Raw genomic sequence first — 17,578 nt, 5'->3', positions numbered from 1 at the left:
GTTAACAGCTAACTTACTGCAACGTGAATAATAAAAACAATAATAAAGAGCTTGCATTTATTATTGAGCATTAACAACATGCCAGGCAATACACCCATTTAGTCTAATGAACTCTTTGAGATACTATTTCTGTTTCACAATTAAGGAGATTGACATTTAAAGAAATTAAGGAAAAACAGCTCGAATCCAAACCAAGACCCTTACCTAAGAAGTCAGATTCCTTCTAGCTCCATTTTGCAAGCATCAGTGCCATCGCAAGGTAACCAGAGGCTCAGGGGTACCTGGGCCTATTTCTGATCAGAATACAGATTTAAGGGAAGCAGGACAAAGGATAAGGCCGCTAGAGAGATAAGCATTCCTACTCAGATTCCTGACAGTTTGGGGGAGCTGAAAGAGTTTCAGCCAGAGCTGGTTCACCAGCAGATTTACATTTGAGGGAGCTCACTCTGGCTGCAGTATGAGAGGAATGGACCATGCCTGGAGAAAGAGGGGTGGGAGCAGGGTGACTGTGGACTCTAAGGCAGGATAAGATCCTGATGGCCAGAGTGGTGCATGTGTGTGTGCCTGCTCAGTTGTGTTTGACTCTTTGCAACCCCATAGACTGTAACCCACCAGCTCCTCTGTCTACGGGGTTTCCCAGGCAAGAATACTGGAGTGGGTTGCCATTTCCTTCTCCAGAGATCTTCGCGACACAGGGATCAAACCTGCATCTCTGTGTCTCCTGCCTTGGCAGGCAGATTCTTTACCACTGCACCATGTGAGAAGACCAGCCAGAGTGCTAGGTAAGGAGGATGAAGAGCTTGGGACAGATTCCTGAGCTCCCTAGGAGGCAACATTGAGAGGACAGACAGAGAAGGGAAGGAATGCAGAGCAGCTGTTTTCAGACAAGGTGACTTTGTCAGAGGCAACTCTGGGGACAGGAAGGGTTTTAATAGAGTCAGTTACCAGATCCTTGACTCCCATGGGACTAGACCTGAGAATGGAACTGGAGTCTTTAGAGTACAGCTTCCCTCTCCCCTTGTATAACCAGCTGTCTCCCACTTTACAAAGGAAAGTCACAGACACACACCCAGTCTAAACTTTGCTCTGCAACATTACCCTAGGAAATAAAGGAGTCTCCCAATTCTGAGTATGAATTGGGTTTCCCAGGTGGCTCAGCAGTAAGGAATCATCTGCCAAGCAGAAGACATGGGTTCTATCCCTGGGTCAGGAAGATCCCCTGGAGAAAGAAATGGCAACCCACTTCAGTATTCTTGCTGGGAAATCTTATAGACAGAGGAACCTGGTAGGCTACATGGGGTCACAAGAGAGCTGGACACGACTTAGCGACTGAACAGCAACAATAACAGTGGGTTATTATCCAGGACTGGCAAGAAACCCTTCTACAAGTCTATTGGTTTCTGATTCTTTGCTTTCGCTATGATCCAAGGAGGATTTAATCATGTTTTCAGCTAATAGGTCATTAAAAATATTGTTGTGAGGCTGGATAATGATCAGGAATCAAAAGAATTGAGAGACATTGCTAGGAAAACTTCCTTCCACTTCTGTCTTTTATCTGAACAATGTTTATTAGTGCTTATATCCATAAAAACAAACTGGAAGGCCCAACTCTTTCTCATTCTCGCAAAAAGTATATTCATCCCTGGATTTATAAACTTAATGGAAAAAATAACTGGTTCAATCCATCTCCTAAAGGGACACATTTCCAATGGCATTTCTGGTGAAAATTTACTTTTTATGTTTAAAGATTATTTTTGGACAATGAAATGCTGTGTTTTATCATTTGCTGACTTGCAATACAAATAATGCAACAATATCTCAATCTGGAAGGAAAAAATATAACACTTAGACCCCTATGGGTCACAAGACAGAAAAAAGAATCACGCTTGGAAACTTTATGGGTCACAAGACATTTTTCTAGTGTTAACAAGTTCAAATGGATGTACATAATTTTGCGGCATTAAAATGAGATCAGGTTCTCCAGAAATTATTACCAAACATGAAAATAGATGATGCTAGGATAAAACGCCATAGCAGAAGGTGAATGGAAATATAAATTGAAGAAGAACAAAGAATGTTGCATATAAATTAAAAAAACAAATCCAGATTAAGTAAGGAGAAACTATTTGAAAGGATTAGTAGGGTGGATGATTGGGAGGAGAGATTTACTGCAATCGAGAAAATGCTCTGCTAATTCTTAAGAGTTAGGCAAAAAGAGTTTCCTTTTATAGGGAGGAGAAAACAGGGCCAGAAAGAATACATTGTGGAAGCAAGAGTGACCAGATCCTTTTATATCAGTAGATATTAGATTTGGAGATTATTTTATCCTGCTGCTGCTGCTGCTGCTAAGTCGCTTCAGTTGTGTCTGACTCTGTGCAACCCCATAGACGGCAGTCCACCAGGCTCCCCTGTTCCTGGGATTCTCAAGGTAAGAACTGGAGTGGGTTGCCATTTCCTTCTCCAATGCATGAAAGTGAAAAGTGAAAGTGAAGTCGCTCAGTCGTGTCTGACTCTTAGTGACCCCATGGACTGCAGCCTACAAGGCTCTTCTGTCCATGGGATTTTCCAGGCAAGAGTACTGGAGTGGGGTGCCATTGTCTTCTCTGTTTCACCCTGAGGCCAGCTTATTCTCTGGAGGGGTCCAGAGGGATAATAAACTGGCTCTGGGTGGGCCAAAGTTCAAGGGACCTGAGGGAAGAAAAGAAGCTTAACCAATGTTTGGTTATAAGCATTTTATTCCAATTGATCCATAGGTCCAACAGTTTAGTTAATCACCAAAGAGGCAAAGAATAGGAATTTGGAGCGGCGGTGCCAGGACTCAATCCAGGAGTCTTACCGCAGTCATATGGGGCACCGTATTTCTTTGCAGTAACTATTTTCTGGAACACAAAAGGATAGGGGAAATTTCTTCACCATTGATGTTTTCTAGGTGCACAGGGCTCAGATAAAATTTAACATTGTCAATAAGAGTTTTTTCCATGTATTTAAAAAAATGGTTAATGTTGGTATCAAACTACTATGATATATATAGCAGTTTGAAACAAATCTTTAAAAATTTTTAAAGACTTTTTTTTTACATAGATCATTTGAAAATTCTTATTAAATTTGTTACAATATTGCTTATGTTGTTTATGTTCTGGTTTTTTGGCCACTAGGCATGTGGGATTTTAGCTCCCCAGCCAGGGATCAGACCCAAACCTCCTGCACGGGAAGACTAGGTCTTAACCACTGGACCTCCAGGGAAGTCCCCGCTGTTCAGTCTCTCAGTCACATCCGACTCTTTGGGACCCCGCGGAAGCATGCCAGGCTTCCCTGTCTTCCACAATCCCTTGGAGTTTGCTCAAACTCATATCCACTGAGTTGGTGATGCTGTCCACCCATCTCATCCTCTACCTCCCGCTTCTCCTTTTGCGTTCCATCTTTCCCAGCGTCAGGGTCTTTTCCCATGAGTCAGCTCTTCACATCAGGTGGCCAAAGTATTGGAGCTTCAGTTTCAGCATCACTCCTTCCAATGAATACAGACACGTTAAAAAAAAAAAAAAAAGATGTCAATATTTCCAATACATCTTTTGTAACTATCATGGGTTATGACAAAACATTATCCAGCAAAAAAGTTGGAAGTCCACAAGTATACAATATGGATGGCCCAATACTGGCATATCTTGTCTGTGAACTCCAAACTTTAGGGCTCTCACCCTCCCATTCTTTAAATGAAACTACCTCCTCCTTCCACAAAGAGTGGGGCTCCTCTCTAACAGACCCCTTTGAGCTGGGCTTGATGAGGGAAAGCCCATGATCCAAGTCCTGCCCTTTCTCCCTCTACCTTGTCAATCAAGCAGCACTTGAGATGTGTGACTTGTGTTTTCCCTTACAAACCATCAAGCCACACTCTCGAAGCACCATTCTGACTTCCTTACGTGCCTATTTTTAAGACTTTTTTTTCTTTTTTTTATGTGGACCATCTTTAGAGACTTTATTGAATTTGTTACAATACTGCTTCCATTTTATGGTTTGGTTTTTTGGCTGCAAGACATTGGGGATCTCAGTTCCCCGACCAGGGATTGAACCCACACCCGCCTGCGTTGGAAGGCAAAGTCTTAATCACTGAATCACCAGGGAAATCCCTCATGCCTGTTTTGAGGACAATCTGGGACCCTATAGGGATTCCCATGTAGCTGGACCCAGTGCAGACAGGAGGGTGGGTGTCCATCCAGCCATGGTTTGCAGCAGTGGTTCTCTAAGGGTGGTCCTCAACCAGCAGCCTAGGCTTCGCCTGGAAACAGGTTGGACCCACTGACTTAGAAATTCAGGGGTGGGTGGGGCCCAGGCGGTCTGTGTTTTAACAACCTGATTGACAGCTTCCTGATGCATCCTCAAGTTTAAAATCTGATGTGTTAGAGGGTATGAAGCTGGCACAACTCTGGGAGCCGATGTAAGTATCTTACTCATTCTATTCAAGCACACTCCTGCTCTACTAGCATTCTTGATCCAACAGTGACTTTGGATCTCTCTGTGGCACCTTTAGATCTTCCCCTGATTTCAGAGGCACGCAGCAGTAAGCGGCAGCAAGTGGTAGCTGGAAGCAAGGTCTTTAGTTTTCCAGACTGGGAGTCCTAACCACTGGACCACAGGAGCAAGCAGTTAGGGCTAGGTCCCTAGTCTTGCTTGTCTACTCAAGAATGAATTCAGGCAAGGAGACAGAAGGTAAAGGGCAAAGTAAAAAGTTTATTGAAAAGAAAAGTACGTGTGGAAAGACACCTGGGTGACCTCGGAGAGACAGCCGCACCTTTGAAGTTTGAATCTTTTATAAGTAAGGGGACAGTTTTCTAGGTCTTTGTCTTCCCTCAGGCCAATCATCTTGCTTTGTACCACCCCCTCCACTCTGGTTAATTTGTCTCAGGACCCTCCCCTGGGGTGCACACGCACACCTTACTAAGATGGATCTCAAAGTGAGGGCTTCTGGGAGGAGCAAGACTCATTATGGCCTGGAGTTATCCTGTCTTTTGACTCCAAGGAACCTTTCTGCTCATGTGTAGTATTTCCTTTATCCTTTACACAGAGTTTTCGCTTCTCCTTGTCCTCGCCATGATTATCCCCTGAGGTGTTTACAAGAGACAAGGACTGGCTATTTACCCTGTTTCTGTTGTTACTTCCATTTCCAAGAGCAAACAGGGAGCTGATTGTAAATTCCTCTACTGGAGCCCACCTATCTCAGGAAATGCAAAGAGGAGGCTGGCTGATTCAGAATTTCCCAACCTGAAGCCCATCTATCTCCTACCTCACCCCCAACTCCTGAGACTTTCCAGTATTTTTAGAACCGTGTCAAGTCTCACGTGACAGATTTTTCATTTATATATCTATCTTTGGCAGCGCTGCGTCTCTGCTGCTGTGATGGCTTTCCTCTACTTGCAGCAAGCGGGGGCTACTCTCCAGTTGAGGTGTGCAGGCCTCTTGCTGCAGTGGCTTCCCTCGTGGGAAGCACAGGCTCTAAGGTGTTCAGGCTTCAGCAGTTGCGGCTCACGGCTCTAAAGCACAGGCTCAGTAGTGGTGGTACAGGGGCTTAGTTGTTCCATGGCATGTGGGATCTTTCAGAATCGGAGATCGAACCTCTGTCTCCTGCGTTCGCAGGCAGATTCTTTACCACTGAGCCCCCAGGGAAGCCCCACATGACTGATTTTTAATAGAAAACTGGCAAGGTTTGATCCAGGGGAATTTTATTCTCCACCGTAAGTTTTTCCATTCTAGGCTACATTTTCTTCACTTAGAAAATTCATCTGTAATTATTCTTCAGTTTTGGCTGAACATTGGAATTGCCTGCGGAGTTTTAAAAAATGTTGGCACTTGGGTGACACCCCCAAGATTCCGATGTGACTAGCCCGCAATGTGAACTGAACTTTGGAGATTTTTTTTATTATTATTATTTTTTTTAATTTTATTTTTAAACTTTACATAATTGTATTAGTTTTGCCAAAAGGTCACCAAGTGGTTCTAGTTTGCCCCCAAGACTGAGAATGGGCGCTAAAGCGCAAATACGTGAAGGACCCAGCAGAGGGCGCTGCCTCCCTGCTCATCCTTGGAAACGTGCGCGCTCATCGGGCTGCTAGCTACAAAAAACCCGGGTGATGCAGTTAAGATAAGGGACCCCAGATACCTGATCCTTGGATTAAGAACCATTTTGTGTTCTGAGACTCCTAGAAAGTTACCTTGAGAAGTAATAAGCTGTCTGTTTTTCTGAGTAACTTAGAGGTAAGTCAAACAACCCAAGTCTTGGTTTCTGCATTTTTAAAACGGGAAAGTGGGGGAAGGGAAAGGGAGGTGGGAAACTTGGTCTATAGTCGTTCTTTAGATATATATTGAGCCTCCTGAAGTGGGCAAAATACTGATCTGGGGGGAAGGATAAACATTTAAATGGGATCCCTGGGTTGGGAAGATCCCCTGGAGAAGGAAATGGCAACCCACTCCAGCATTCTTGCCTGGGAAATCCCATGGACAGAGGAGCCTGGTGGGTTACAGTCCATGGTGTCACAAAGAGTCAGATGCGACTTACACTTTCAACACATGGTGGATCTCATTCGTTCCTAGTTCAAGGAAGGGGACCTGTGGGTACCCTCAGATACCAGAAGAGAAAAACTATGAAACAAGAGGCCAAGAGACTACTGTTGAGTATTTACATGTGCCATTATATATTATGACACCTCTCTTGATTATCATAACCTAACAAGGTGGACATGATCAGTTCCATTTTATAATTAAGACATCTGAGGCTCAGAGATGTTAAGTCACACATCTCTTTGATGCCTCAAAGTCACACAGCTACTAAGTGATGCATCCAGGATTGGAACTGGGGTGTGTCTGAATTGGAAGCCAGGCACCCCTACCCACCCCCTAGGAAGTGCCTCGCTCCCTCTACTTTGCACCTTGCCCCTAGCAACAGCAGCACTCCTGTCCATCTCTCAAATCAGGAAAGCACCCACGACCCACCCTGCCAGATGTTTGTTTCACAGAGGCAGGATCTCTCTCCCATCTGTCTCCACAGCAGCCCTGGATACTGAAGACTGCCTGGGAGAGATTTGATCCCCCTCCTCTCCCGGTTCTCCACTTCTGTCCCCTTCTACCCAGTCCAGCCCCCTTTCCTCCAGTGAAGGGCACGCACCTGCTGAGTGACAACAATTTGCAGCCTTCCCAAGTGTGAATGAGATTTCTAATAGGACTGGCTGCCCACCTGCTTCAGGCAGGATTGGAATAAAGAGAATTTAAGAGGCAGGAAATGGGCACTAGGAGAGCCAGTTCAAAGGAGCTGAGACAGCGACCTCTGGATGGACGTGAAGGGCTAATTGGTTCAGAGAGGTCCAGTGCCTGGCCAAAGGTCACACAGCTGGCATGTGGCAGAGGCAAACGTGAGCTCAGCAGCGGTTGCAATTTTAGGGTTCCTTAAAGGAGTACAGCTCCCAACCCAATTTAAATTGGCAAGATGTGTTAGTATTCTTAAAAAAAAAAAAAAAAGACTTTCCAAGAGTCTTTTTGCCTCCCAAGGCTGCTGACCAACACTTCCCTTTTCTGACCCAAGGATCCCAGGAATGCCTCCTCCAGGGTGGAGAGGAGGCAGGGAATATACTTAGAAAGGACTTTGTTGTATTGTTCAGTCGCTAGGTCTCGTGTCCGACTCTTTGCAACCCCATGGATGCAGCATGCCAGGCCCCTCTGTCCTTCACTACTCCCCAGAGTTAGCTCAAATTCATGTCCACTGAGTCAGTGCTGCTATCTAACCATCTCATCCTCTGCCACCCCCTCTCCTTTTACCTTCAATCATACAAAGGACTGAGGAGGACATTTGAGTTTGCTGGCTGAAAAATTTGTCCTCATGGAGAGAATCATCACTGGAATTTGGCGACCATCCTAGGGCAAGGCAACACCTCCCCCCAGCGTCCCCCCACAGAGACATAGACAAAGGCTGGGAAATGGTTTTGATGACCACTGCTTCTGCCACAGTGGGGGACTGCTGTCCAGGCTCAGTTGGAGTCGTGAGCCTCCTCACCTCAGTTTTCCCCTGGTGATGCGTCTGGACTCAGCAGCACAGAGGCAGATTCCGGGGTTGAGAAGAAGGTCTGTCCACACAAGTCCGCCTCTCCCATCGGGTAGGCAAGGCGAGGTCCAAGCGGGCCAGAGCCAGGCATGTCCTCCACCGCCAACGCAACAGCATCGCAGGCACCAAGGTCATGAGCAGGTGCCCCCTTGTGGAGGATGGAGACCCTGGCCACCCCTCGCCCCACAATACAGTCAGTTCTTGTTTCTGGAAGAGTCTGCCTGAAGCGTGCCGCCCAGAGCGGGTGCTCAGAGTAGTTTGGGAGATGTTTGCTAGGAGACAGAGAAGGCGCAAAAAGAACACAACGGAAGGACCACCGCAAAGGGTGTGCTCGGCCCCGCCCCTGCCCCGGCTGCGGTGGCCGGCACCATGCGGCAGACTGGGACTTGTTGTTGAGCGCAGGAGACAACAACAAAATCACTAGTCTTCCAGACGGGGCTGGCTGCTCCACGGCGGCAGCGCACACGTGATCCATCCCGCCAGGCGTTCGGTGACGTTGGACCCACCCCACCTCAGCCAGCCTGACCCTGCAGCCGCACCAGCTTGTGTCCAAACCCGTCCCCTCCCCCACTCCAGAATTCTCCGGAGCCTCTATTCAGTTGTGGGGAGTAGGGATTGTTTCCCTATTTTCTTTTTCTTTGGAGGGTTCCATGTTCTGTAATGAGTATACTTCCTTAATAATGATAGGGGGGTGTAATTTTTAAAGGGTAGCAGCAGGCGGCTCATCTCTCAGCCTTGCTTGGGTAATCACAAAGCTCTGTGCTATTATGGAAAAGGGAAAAACAAAGAGCTCCAGGTTATGGTGACCTGTCTCTATCAGGAACCCCCATCTATACCCAAGTCTACAGTCAAGGCCTCGGGTGACAATGCCCTCTGTACTCAGAGAGCCACAGCTCTGAATGAAGTGGGAGTAGGGGTGCTGGGCCTCACAGACTAGAAAGGGGAGGGAAAAGGGGAAGCGGTGCAGGGACGGGGTAGAAGGGGTTCTAGTCCTGCCCCCCTACCTCCACCCCGCCCCACCCCCCACCCCAGCTGGGCTCTGTGCTTCATTTCCTCAGGCCTGGACCCTGATGGAGGGGAGGGAAAGGGCCCCCGCCCCGCCCTTCGCTGGCCAGGCAGGCCACTAATTGTCCTGGCAGGGGATATCCGCTTCTTAATTAGCCAAAGCCACAATATCCTGGCGGCTCCAAGACCACGGCCCTAATTGTATTTCTGCAGCAGCTGAAGGATAATTACCCTTCCCTTTTGTGCTGCTTTTAATTCTTTCTCTTCTTAATTACAGGCTCTTCCTCTGTAGCCCATCCCTCCATCTCTGGGCTGGTTCTCTCCACCCGCCTGGAGTGGGGAAGGGCTGGCCCAGAGCAACTGAAGAGGAGGGGATGTGGAGGAGACCAGCAGCACCCAGCTGGGAGGCTCAGCCCCTTCCAGCAGTCAGCCTGATAGAGGGGAGAGGGGTGTCCCTCTCCAGGAGGCTAAGACTGCCCCCTCCTCCACTCCCTAGCAAGGTGCTAACTCTGCAACTCCAAGGTGCAGGGCCTTGAGGGCTCCCCATCCCAGCTAAGTCATCAAGGAAGAAAGAGGGATTTATTGCCGATAACTTCTTGTAAAAGAAAATAACTGTGTGTGTGTGTTTTAGTTGCTCAGTCGTGTCCGACTCTTTGCGACCCCATGGACTGTAGCCTGCCAGGCTCCTCTGTCCATGGTATTCTCCAGGCGAGAATACTGGAGTGGGTTGCCATTTCCTTCTCTAGGGGATCTTCCAGGTCTCCTGCATTGCAGGCAGATTCTTTACCTTCTGAGTTACCAGGATGGTTAAGACTCCAAGCTTTCACTGCAGAAGGTGCAGTTTCAGTTCCCTGGTGGAGCAAACAAGATCCTGCATGCTGAGTGCTGCAGCCAAAAAGTTTAAAAACAAAAAACCTAAGTCTCTTTGGCACTGTTGAGAGAGGACTAGTTCATCATCCTTGGTGTGCAGTTTCAGAGACAAGAGTGCTAATATCAGAGGGCAAGGCTAACCAAGGTGAAGGGTCACTGGAGGGGCCAGAGCCCTAGGTATTCCCAGGAAAAACTGGCCTTTCCCAGCAAGCTCTCAGGTAAACTTCAGATAGTAATAGATAAGCTAAAAGGTATTACATAGAGAGTTTGGAGAGACTCCTGGACACTGCCATGTCCTGCTATGCAGGACTGTCCAGTCCAGCCCATGTGAGCAAATCCTGCCTCTAAAGCCACCAAGGGACTGTCCTGCTATCAGCTCACCATGCAAGCAGGGACTATTTTGCTGATGATTATTTTCCAAAGCCTCGCAAGAGCCTGGCTCATATTAGATGAAACTGATCAGCAGTGAGGCAGAGTTCAGAGATAAGAGTATAATCATGAGGTGTGAACACAACAAATCCACTGTCATTGGCTTTTTCCTTGCAGGACCAGTGGAGATGGCCTTGAACCTGACAGTAGCCCCAGTTTTCTAAAATTTTTAAACTCTGGGCTCTGTCTGGGTTGGGGGGAAGATGCAAGAAGTGAAAGAGGCTGCTGAAGCTTCAGAGAAATGTACTTTGAAAAACTGACCTGCCCTTGAGCCCATCAACTCCCTCTCCCCACTTTTAGTTTCTTTCCTCTGAATTTAGCACCATCCCCTTAGCAACGCTTGTTTCCATGGTTTCCTCCTTGACAAAGATCCCCAAACCCCTCCTCTCTTTTTCCTTCTGACAGTAAGGGGTGATAGGGATCCTCAGGGTGGCCATTCCATGTAACCATGGAAACAATTAACTGAGCCTTCATTTATCTTTTTGTGAAGAGAGCTAGGGAATATGGGAAGAGAGGGGCGGGGGAGGGTGCAGACTACAGCTGCCATTGTCATAAACACGAAGTTGAGGGACTTGTCCTGACACTAGCCTGTAAGATTCAGTTCAAATACTTGCTGAGTCCCTACTTTAAGTGTGACTAAGCTCCAGGGAATCAAAGGTATACATGACATAGCCTCTATTATTGAAAGGCTTAGAGTTAGGTCATTGCCCCAGTCAGACTCTGGCATAGATGGGGTCGCTAAAGGAGGTGGCTCTTGATAGCACCATCATGGTCGAGATTCTGTCCACTCCCAGGATCCCCTCCAGCCAAGAACAAGAAAAGACTGACCAATGGGGTCTGTACTTACATTAAGGTTTCTTAGGCTGTTGTCAGATGATTTCTGTCTTGGAAGAGAAGGAACTTTGACGTGCCCTTGGTGGCTCAGACGGTAAAGCGTCTGTCTACCATGCGGGAGACCTGGGTTCGAGCCCTGGATAGGGAAGATCCCCTGGAGAAGGAAATGGCAATCCACTCCAGTACTTTGCCTGGAAAATCCCATGGACAGAGGAGCCTGGTAGGCTACAGTCTGTGGGGTCACAAAGAGTTGGACACAACTGAGCGACTTCACTTCTTTTTCCTTTTTGAGAAGTGGAGACTAATGTGAGCATCCCTAAGCAAGACTGTTTGGAAGAGGGAGAAAGAAAAAAAAAAGACCTGCCCAACTCCAGCACCATGAGAGATTTGGGTAATCTCCAGTCCCAGGGATCTCTACCACCTACCTGTCACAGCCTTCCTGGAAAGTTATATCTTCTCTTACACCAAATTAGAGGGTCATTGTCTGCATCTATCCACCTTTTCGTCACTGAAAATGTAGGCCAGAAGACAGCTGTGAAGAATTAAAATAGAAAAACAAACAAATACAACTACCAGGGACATCAAAGTTGGACAGAATGAATCCAAACGCTGAGATATGCGTTCATCATAAGGAACAAAGCTCTTTCCTCTTCTAGCTTCCCAACCTCAACTCAGTTTTCACCAAATCCCTTAGGGTGAGGAAAAATTCTATACTTCTAAGGGAAATCACAAAGATCCCTGGACCATTGGTGTGCTGACACCCATAATCTGCATGGACTTGGAAGAATGATGATCGTAATATATTTTAAAATGAAAAAAATTCACAGAATAATGTGTAATTCAGGACTTCCTCATGGTCCAGTGGTTAAGAATCTGCCTGTCCAATGCAGGGAACAGGGGTTTGACCCCCAGTCCAGAAAGATTCCACATGCTGCGGAGCAACTAAGCCCGAGCACCGCCACTACTAAGCCTGAGCTCTAGAGTCCATGCTCCACAAGAGAAGCCAACGTAATGAGTAGCCTGCACATCGCAACTACAGAGTAGCCTCTGCTCATCACAACTAGAGAAAGTCCAGGCAGCACTGAAAACCAAGCTCAACCAAAAATAAAATAAAAATTTTTTAAAAAAAGAATAATATGTAATTCAGATGTGTTCGAGTAAGCTACAAGTAACTAGGTAACAAAATTCATCTTTGCAAGTCAAATGAATCTGAATTGGCCAAAGCAAATAGCACATCCTGGATCTCAGAACTCTGAGTTCCATCCTTTACCGCTACTGGATGGTACTAAAGCAGATTCAATCATTCTGGGTACCCTGCTCACTTAGCTAGTCAGAAAAGGATAAATGGCATCCTCTGATTGGTTGACAAGGCAACATACACCAACCAATGAAAGAATGCTTCTTCCCTTCTGGCCAGTAAGATCTCAGTTCTCTTCTTGAAAGCAAAGTAGACCCTTTGTCCATAAAGAAAATGAGCAGAAAGAGAATAATAATAAAAAAAAAACAACACTGTTGCTATGGGACTTTATTGATGTGATCAATGATAGCTGCCCCAGAGAATTCATAAAGGAAGGCACTTCCTTGGGAAGAAAAGTACAAAAAGCAGACCAGCTGTCTGGTCTGAACTAAAAAGAAGTTTCTATAGTAACGTGTGAGGGGAAAGCATTTTAATGTAAATATCCCCAAAATTATATCTAGCCAGCCTATGGAGGTTAATTTTGGCATTCAACTTAGTCTGGAATTATAATGATCTTTTAAAAAAAATTTTACATTAGCAATGAGTGAAAGAAAAGGTGAAAAGTAAGGATATGTGTGTCTGTAATGCAGAGCAACAAAGATAAAAATGATAGTTAATACCTGGAAGAGAGATTTCCTCTATTCCTCTGTTGTCAAGTGATAGCTCAGTTTAAAACAAGGTTTTATTGTAGAAAAAGAAAGTTCATAGCTCTTAAGAAGTATTCTGAGTAAAGTAGTGCGTAGAGCTCAGGTTGTTCTGTTAACTTACTGGCAATTTCCCCTTCAGTTATCCTGAGAATGTTACATCTGCCTTTGAGAAATTATGGGTAAAGTGATTTTCTACCCAGATACTGTGAATGAATGCAGGCAGACTAGTCTGATAGGTGAAAAGCAGAATCAGTGTTTGTCAATCCAGGGAAATGAAAAAGCTCAGAAGATTTGAAGCTTTAAGTGCTTCATTTCCTAATTATGAAGGCAGAGCTAAGAGAAAGAAAATAGAATTTTGAGGAATCTGATGCTGGTGATGCAAATGGCTTTTGCAAGGGAGTCCCATTTTTCACCACTTGTGCTTTCTGTGTGGTCTGTGGGAAGAGGTGAAAAGAGAGGGGTAATCAAGAATTCACCCTCTCCAGCATGAGGGGTGTTTAGGAAGGAAGGAATCACTGCCAAACCAAGGAAAAAGCCTCTCTCTACTGGAGACACTGTTGGACAGTTTCCTCTCTCCCTCCAGTTCATGAAGAACAAATGTGTCTTTCTCATGTAAAGGGAAAAAAGCAAAGCGCACAGGGCTGGGGTGGCAGGGGATGAGCCCTTCTGTCTAAAGGATCATAGGAGAAAATAAAAGCCCCAGTAAACCCCAGAGAAAGGACAGGGTAGGATATGATTACCTTTCTGAAGGAGGTGGGAGAAAGGAAAGGAAGGACTGAGGTGGCAGAAAGGTAGCTGCTTTGCCAGGCACCTTGATTAAAAAAAATAATAATTTGCCTTCCAGGATTTACTCTTACCCCCAGGAATTTTGAGGAAGCGGTTGTTGACTCACATCCAGACCAGCGAAGGCAGGAGCACCAAAGCAGATATTTTCAAGAATAAAGGTGCTTACAGATAAATTAATAGCCAAAGACCCTCCACTCAGTGTAACCAGGGAAACAAGAGGCTGGGCTGGTTGCCTGGCAACCACACTCTAGTTGGGGGGGGGCGGGGTCCTGTCCCCCTCTCTTCCTCCACCACCCCTGTTAGCCCTTTTGTGATAACATCTTCCGTTTGGTGGCTATTTTCCTTCTTGGCAAAATAGTCATTCACCTCCTAACACAAAGGGCACTCTGTGCTCCTTTGGCTAAACGGACCTCAACGTGCAATTTGGACAGATTTCATCTTCACTAAGTTGTTGCAGCCCTGACAAATGTGGTTTTTACCTTGACCTCCATAGCTCGATATCTCCTCCCACCATTCCACGCTTTTCTCTTCATTTACCAGCATTAAGGCCTATGGAGACTTCGGGGAGAGTGAGAGAGAAGGGGGTTTCGCAGTAGAGAAAATGTGACTTGGAACCACTGTCCCACTTGTGCCTAAGCTCACCACTTACAGGTGCGCATCTTTCCTCTTCGACAACCTGCCTGTACTTGGCACCAAGTTATTCCAAATGCTTTTAGAGGAGGGACGATAGAATGCCCTCCCAGAATTTGATACTTAAACTCCTGAAAATAGAGAAGATGAAACCCTTCCCCTCCTTTTCTTGGTGAACCCTGTCTCGCCTCCCAGCCTCCCTCGCGAGGGATCTGGGGAACTGGGCTAAGAAGCAGAGTACCGGCGGGAACCCACCCTTGGGCGAAGACCGGCAGGGCGCTGTCCACCCTCTGGTGCTGAAGCTGAAGTCTAGGACTCGCTGCGGAGGGGCTCTGGGGACCATCAGCCGACCCGTTTTAACTCTGAGGTAGGGACGTAAAGCGCAGGCGCTCCGTCTGCCGCCAGGGTAAAAGGCTAGACTAGGACTTGTCTGCACTGGATGCGCTTTTTGCAGTAGACCCGACTCCCTGCCCGGCTCAATCCCCCGCGCCTCTCCTTTTCCTTCCCCGGGTTAGCGGGATGATTTGCCACAATAACAGTGCGGCAGTTTGCAGTGGGATAATTACCCGGTGGCCTCCCAGCACTTACACCTTTTCTCTTTCGGCATTAGGCTCTCGGCGTCTGCACGAAAGGTCCCGGGGGCTCCTGGCTGTCAGATCTCGTGGCGGGCGGAGGCCGGCAAGGCGGGGAGGAGAGCCCTGGAACACCTCACCCTGCCGCTTTTCTGCGTGCAACAGGTCGGCTTGAATTCGGAATCTGAAAAGCGAGGAGCGCGGGAGACCGGGCGGCGGCCACGGTGAGCTTGGGGAGGTTGTGGCCGGAGACCGCGCACTCCGGGGTCGGGGGGTGCTGCGCATCTCGGATGGGGCGCTGAACCCAGCCAAACAGACGGAAGACCGGGTTTCAGCGTCGCCCGGCGGAGTGGGTACGAGAACTAAACGCCCCCATTGCTCCGAGAGGGTCGAGCACCCTCTTTGGAGCGCTGGGGTGTCAGGTTTAGGAGCCGCTTCCTGCTTTCCAGGCGCCCTTACCGTCTTCCCCGCCCCGCTTCCTGAATTTGGGGGCAGCTGCAGCACTTTTGGCAGATGCCAAGGTCGGTTGTCCCCTTTTGGCCCCCCAAGGCAGCCCCAGGCTCATCCTGGGGAACCTCAGTTCCGCTCTGCAGTTCCTCCAACCCCACACCCTTGGCCCTGAGGCAGAGAACTGGACCGGGGATCCTGGTGGGGATTTTACCTGGCTTGGGTCGCCACGGCCTGGAAGAAAGGTCACTGCTCTCCACTCCTCTCTGGAAGAAATCCCCTCACCACCCCGCCGCCGGCTCCTCGCTTCTCCCCTAAAAGCTGAAGATGTGGGGGCAGGGGTGCGGGTAGGAGCGGGGAGGATTCGGGAGGGAGATGGAGCTTAAGGAAAAAACCTGTGAAGCATCCTTGAACACTTGCCTCTCTCCGGTAATCGGTGCTGTCCGGAGCAGTGGCCGCTCCGCCCGGGCGAGAGGCGGATCCAGAGTCCCGGCAGGGTGCCCTCGGCGCCGACACCGCCGCTGCAGCTGCGGGGGTCGGGGGAGAACGGCTGCTTTAAAGGCGAGACCGACCCACAGGTAGCCAGTCAGCGCCGAGGACGCCCATGACGTCATCCAGAAGGCGAGAGGAGAAGGGAAGTTGGGGGTGTGGTCACCGCACTTCACAGCAAAAGTCCGCTGTGGCCATGGCAACAGCTCGCGGAGGTCGCGGGCCAGCAGCTCTCTCCTTTTCTCTCTCCTGTAGAGCGACTGGGCTCCGGGATTCCAAGCCCCTGTATGGCTGAATGCTAGAGGAGGGTTCCAAGCCAACTTTTCCCCAACAGGACAGGCACTAGAGCTAGACTAGAGTCCACCTCTGTGTCCTGGCCCCGGGTGAGGGCAGGAGAAGGGCTGCCTAACCCCCAGGATACGCTGGAAGGAGGATAACGCAGAAACTTGCATTTCCACAAGGGCATCTCCTATAGCTTCACTTCCCCTAAATCGCCCGTGCCTGAGCAGATCAGACCCGGGTCACCTGACCGCACACAGAGACTACTTCTCCCTGAATTCAAAGATGCAAACGCTTACTCTTCGTATCCACTCTTCGAGGATGCGCTGTGCCCGAGCCAGTACACCCAGGCAGCGCCCGCACGGAACCATCTGCCCCAATCCCCGCCTGTGTACGTGGGTAAACCGAGGCTCCGAGCTTACCTTATTGGTCCGGAAAACAGCCAAACCCACGAGAAAATAGCCACGGATCTAGGGTTCGCAAACTGGTGGCCAGGGGTCTAAATGGGGGCACAGAAGTGTTTGCTGGGCTCTCCGAATTTTAAAAAATGTGAAGTACTTGTCTTCGGGATTGAAAAGGTTCACACAGAAATCTGGGATTTCTGTCTCTTGAACAGGGGAGCTGGCATGGTGCATGCCATGAAAAAACACTGACCCTGTAGTAAGGGCTGAAATCCAGTCCAGCCTAGGCCCATCTCTCCTTTTTTATCTTTATTAAAAAAAAAAAAAACATAATTAATTAAATAATTTTGGCTGTGCTGGGTCTTCACTGCTGCACACAGGCTACTCTGCAGGTACGGTGCACCGGCTTAGTTTGCCGGAGGCGTGTGGAATACTCCCAGACCAGGGATCGACTCCGTGTCCCCTGCACTGGCAAGCATCCCCTACCACTGGACCAGAAGTTCCCACCTCTTCTTTTTGTCAGTGTCACCAATGTTATCTTCTTTTTTTTTTTTTTTTAACAGTAGAGAGGAAAGTGAAATATTTTTGTCTCCATCTCACCTGCTCACTTTTAAAAAAACTGATTTAGTTATTATCACTTATTATCATGAATGATTCTGTACAATTCGGTCAGTAACCATTTAGTTATCTATCACTGCCTAATAAATTATCCTCAAATTTAGCAGCTTAAAATTACAATCAATTGTTCTATGTTTCTGAGGCTCAAGGATTGGGGAGAGCCTAAGCTGGGTGGTTCTTACTTTTACCTGGTTGTAGTAAAAATGTCTCAGCTGCTCACTGAATGTTACCTGTCAAGCCCTGCAGTCATT

At 47.8% G+C, this 17,578-nt stretch overlaps 1 long non-coding RNA gene across 5 annotated transcripts; it reads right to left on the bottom strand.

Annotated features, from left to right (window-relative positions):
* Nucleotides 1–746: 746 nt before the first annotated feature.
* On the bottom strand, nucleotides 747–16,744 carry LOC133234149 (uncharacterized). Of its 5 annotated transcripts, none has more exons than XR_009732041.1 (4): nucleotides 11,647–16,744; nucleotides 11,235–11,375; nucleotides 8,036–9,939; nucleotides 747–3,505 (listed from the first exon to the last, which is right to left on the bottom strand). It is a non-coding gene; the product is annotated as an uncharacterized LOC133234149 (long non-coding RNA). The 5 variants fall into 5 exon arrangements; XR_009732043.1 differs by lacking the exon at nucleotides 747–3,505 and having other exon boundaries at nucleotides 4,706–9,939; nucleotides 11,647–14,916; nucleotides 15,110–16,717; XR_009732044.1 differs by lacking the exon at nucleotides 747–3,505 and having other exon boundaries at nucleotides 4,706–9,939; nucleotides 11,647–15,277; nucleotides 15,755–16,717.
* Between the last annotated feature and the right edge of the window lie 834 nt (nucleotides 16,745–17,578).

This window comes from Bos javanicus, chromosome 21 (assembly GCF_032452875.1).
Source record: "Bos javanicus breed banteng chromosome 21, ARS-OSU_banteng_1.0, whole genome shotgun sequence".
NCBI classification, from domain to species: Eukaryota; Metazoa; Chordata; class Mammalia; order Artiodactyla; family Bovidae; genus Bos; species Bos javanicus.
The sequence above is the reverse complement of the archived record's forward strand: the minus strand, read 5'-3'. Positions and strand labels throughout refer to the sequence as shown.